This window comes from Berghia stephanieae, chromosome 4 (genome assembly GCF_034508935.2).
Source record: "Berghia stephanieae isolate SIO BIC M18660-M18661 chromosome 4, UCSD_Bste_1.3, whole genome shotgun sequence".
NCBI classification, from domain to species: Eukaryota; Metazoa; Mollusca; class Gastropoda; order Nudibranchia; family Aeolidiidae; genus Berghia; species Berghia stephanieae.
This window is the reverse complement of record NC_088363.1, coordinates 14,065,335-14,070,334: the sequence shown is the minus strand read 5'-3', so window position 1 is coordinate 14,070,334 and position 5,000 is coordinate 14,065,335. Positions and strand designations below refer to the sequence as shown.

Genomic DNA, 5,000 nt, shown 5'->3' with positions numbered 1-5,000 from the left:
ATCATAATCTCATTCATCATCCATCCATCATCCATCATCCATCATCCTCACTCATCATCATCATCATACATCCAATTCATCATCACCATCCATCCATATCCATACATCATCCATCCATCATTCATCCATCCATCCAATCATCCATCATCATCCATCCATACCATCCATCCATCCATCCATCCATCATCCATCCACATCCATATCATCCATTACATCATACATCCATCATCATCCATCAATCCATCCATCCATATATACATCCATCCTCCACCTATCACCATCCACATAACCACATCATCCACATCTCCATCCATCCATCCATCCATATCCATCCATCCATCATACAATCCATCCAACATCACCTAACCTATAAATCCAAATCATACCTTTCCATCATATCATCCATCCATCAACAACATCCACCCCTCCAAATATCCTCATCCATCATCATCATCATCCATCCATCAACATCATCATCATAACCACCAAAAACAAAAAAACCACATCATATTTCCAAATCCCATATCATAAAATCTCCAAAATAAAAACACACACAATAACACCACACTAACCACAAATCACAAAAAATTCAAAAAAAAAAACACACAACATCCATCCATATCATATCAAAAAATAAATCCAACCATCTCCATCAAAATTTCAACATCTCATCAAAATAAAAAACAAATCAAACATCCAAACCTCATCAAAAAACATAAAAAATCAAACCAACATCCAAAAAAAAATTTATAAACATCCATCCAAATAAAAAACCTCAATCACATTATCAATTTCCCCAACCCATATCCCTCCATCCAACAACCCCCAAAACATCCCTCATCCATCCCTCCCTCCCAACCAACCCTACAAACCCTAACCATCCAATATAAAAACATAAAAACCTCCCTCCCTCTCTCTCAATCCAAACCCCTATCTCCAACCATCCATATCATATATCATATCCATCATATAAACATCCCCATATCCAAACATATTCTATCCCTATCCATAACCTTATCATCCTCCAAAATCCCTACCCCCATATTTATATATCCATAACATCATCATTTCCATCATCATATCATCCATCCCTATCATCCATCCAAACCATCCATTCAATATCCCCAAATATCCTCATCCTCCAACCATATCTCCAAAACCATCCATCCATCATCCATCAATCCATATCCATCATATTCACATCCATCCATCATCCAAAATCCATATCCATATATCCATCCATCATCATCCATCCAACCATCATATTCATCTCATCATCCATCCATCCATCCATCATATCATCATCCACATCCATCCATCCATCATCCATCATCATTACATCATATCATCCATCAATCATCATCCATCATCATCAATATCTATCTATCTATCTATCTATCTATTAATCTATTATCTATTATCTATCTATCTATTAATCTATCTATTATCTATTATCTATTATCTATCTATGTCTATTCTACTACATATCTATAACTATCCATCTATCCATCATCCATCCATTATATTATCTATTTATCTATCTATCCATCTGTCTGTCTACCTACATATCTATCTACCCATCAATCTATCCATCTATCTATCTATCTATCTATCTATCTATATGTAAGGCCTCACTTACCTTATCATGTCGTTGATATCAAAATATAGGTCATATCATTAATAAATTGATATACAACAATGTATAAAACATTATATAAACGAATAAGATCGACACAAGAACTCCGTGAATGTCCTCGAATAAATTAAGACTTAAAACGTCACGTATCATCTACAATTAAATGTGTATCACTTTCCACATGCTTGGAGTTTGAGGAAGTAAATTATGAGAAGCCAGCATCTACTATTTACTTTGTTTGGCCTATTTATAGAGCATGTGTTATGAGAGGACTTGCATATCGAGTTGAGTGTGTGTGTGTGTGTGTGTGTGTGTGTGTGTGTGTGTTTGAGTGTGTGTTCTTTGGTATTATGATAAGGATAGTCACGGTAGGGTAATTCTGGATCAGTGGTTATTCAAGTATTTAAAAGTAATACCGGGTTATCTCCAGTCGACATACACGTCTTTCAGGAACTTGGATTCCAACGTACATAATAATAATAATAAGTATAATAATAATATAATAATAATAATAATAATAATAATAATAATAATAATAATAATAATAATAATAATAATAATAATAATTAATAATATAGTAATAACAATAATATTAATAATAATAATAAATATGATAATATTAATAATAATATAATAAATAATAATATAATATAATAATAATAATAATATATAATAATAATATAATAATGATGATGATAATAATAATAATAATAATATATAATAATAATAATAATAATAATAATAATATAATAATAATTATAATAATAATAATAATAATAATAATAATAATAATAACATTATTATGATAGCATAAAAACGAAATGTTATTTACACAGTCCTATTATGATTGATATGCTTGTTTACGATTATTATGGCTGTTGTGTTAATACAGTGCATTCCAATTCGTTTAAATGAGAGTATGAATGTGAATAATCTTTTTATACTGTTTTGTACATTGAAAATTAGTTATAATAATAATAATAATGATAATAATAATAATAATAATAATTATTATTATTATAATGATAATGATAATAATAATAATGATGATAATGATAATAATGATAATAATAATAACAATAAGAATTAATAATAATATTAATAAATAATAATAATAAATAATAATTATAATAATAATATGATAATAATTATAATAATAATATAATAATAAATAATAATAATAATAATAATAAAATATTAATAATTAATAATATTAATAATAATAATATAATATAATAATAATAATATAATAATAATAATAATATTAATAATATAATAATAATAATAATAATAATAATATAATAAAAATAAATAATTATAATAATAATAATAATAAATATTATAATAATAATAATAATATATTAATAATGTTAATATCAAATAATATAATAATAATAGTAATAATTGTAATTAATATTAATAATTATAATATAATAATAATAATATAATAATAATAATATAATAATTATACTTATATAATAATAATAATAATAATAATATAATAATAATAATATAAAATAATAAAATAATAATAATAATAATAATTATAATATAATAGTAATAATAATATAATAATAAGAATAATAATAATAATAATAATAATAATAATAATAATAATGATTAATAATAATATAACAAAAATTTTTGTTAATTTCTTATCTCGATATCGAATGCTTCCGATTTGAACAAGTCTTCTCTACCTTAGCTTTTATTGGGTACCTTTACTTATAATTTTATATTATTTTTCTATTATTCCTCTTGTTTCTTATTTTTTAAAAATCCAACAAAAAACAGAAACAAAAAAAAAAAAAAAAAAAAAAAAACCCAACAAAACAAACGAACAAAACAAACCAAGGAGAAACAAAAAAAAAACAAAAAAAAAAACAAAAAGCAAAAAAGAAAATAAAATAAAAAAAACAAACAAACAAACAACAAAAACAACAACAAAAAAAACTTGAGCTTTCATATAGAGCAATATCCATTAAACGTGCCCAAAGCGTTTTGCATAAAATATGAAATGACCTAAATGTGTCAGCAAACGCCGTAAAAACATAAAACTAAAAAAAAGGTAGTAGGGTACTTATTTGCTTTCAGGAATGGCATTCCAGTTGTACAAGGAAAAGAAATGACTTGTGCTGAATTATAGAACTCCAACGTAATCAACTCAGCGTTGTTACAACCACACATTAAATGAATAACAAACACTTAAGTATGGCTATAACATAGGGGGCAGCGGGGCTCAGTGGTACGGTTTTTGCTTCTAACCCGAAAGGTACCGAGTTCAATCACCCGCCGCTGCGTTGTGTGGCCTTGAGCAAGTCACTCGCTAGCTCACTTTGCGGCGTGCTCTGCGGCTGACGCCTGAGCTATTCCAGTAATCCCTTGGAATAGACCCTAAAGACAAATTTCCCCTTGGGGATGAATAAAGGGAATTTTATTTTTTAAATTATATTTCTTTATAGCGGGTATGCAATATTTTAACCAGTTCACTTCTGTAATCTGGAGAGACGCGTATTTAAAAATCTGGCCAGAAAACTCGTCCTTCAAATATCGATCGATTTGAATAGACCATCTTGCCCAAAAACTCGCAAACTGGGACTTCGCGAGATCTTAGATAAAATCAGGTTTGAGAGTGTTTGCCATGGTGAGGGCCAATTAAATTGACGGATATTTGAATGACGAGTTTTCTGGCCAAATTTTAAAATATGTGTTTTTCCGCAGTTCACTGGTTAATGTTAACATTCATCAAACTATCTGAGACCCGAGGCATCAGTGGGAAGTGAAGCTGGGACTCAGGGAAGTGTACACCGGTGGGGAGTGAACCTGGGACTATGGGTTTCGGCGGGTTTCGTAAAAAAATAAATACCGCTTGAAACGTACACACAAGCTCACTAATAAACTATACGTGACCCATCGTCTCAAAACGGTATTAAGTCGGGATGATTAAAATGCTGAAAATCGAATTTGTAGCCAGAAATATAATGCTTAAGTTGAGTTTATATGCTTTATAGAGGAGAAGGAATATCATATTTCACTGTACTAAATACCAAGATTTCATATTTTTGACCAGTTTAACTATAATTTGATGTTTTAGCATCTGGTCCATCCCGACATAATAACATTTTGAGACGAGGGGTCACATATTGGTAGGTTGGATTTCACAAAATCATTACGACACATATCTACTGTATCCTTCGTTTTTCATGGCTGGAGAAATAGAAAGAATATGCAAACACATATGATATGGTTTCTTCTGTGTATAACTATGAATGTCCACGGAACATGTGATTCCAAAAAAGTATTTGGAAATTTACATAAAATTCTGAAACGTTGTCTAATCTAATGTGTAATATTCATTCAGGCA

At 28.6% G+C, this 5,000-nt stretch overlaps 1 protein-coding gene across 1 annotated transcript in view; it reads right to left on the bottom strand.

The window, feature by feature from the left end:
- Window positions 1-1,896, bottom strand: part of LOC144970056 (toll-like receptor 4) — a 20,741-nt gene extending 18,845 nt beyond the window's left edge. The window contains exon 1 of the mRNA XM_078909252.1: window positions 1,640-1,896. The gene's annotated coding sequence lies outside the window, so the exon portion shown is untranslated. The remainder of the gene's footprint in view (window positions 1-1,639) is intronic.
- Window positions 1,897-5,000: the final 3,104 nt, after the last annotated feature.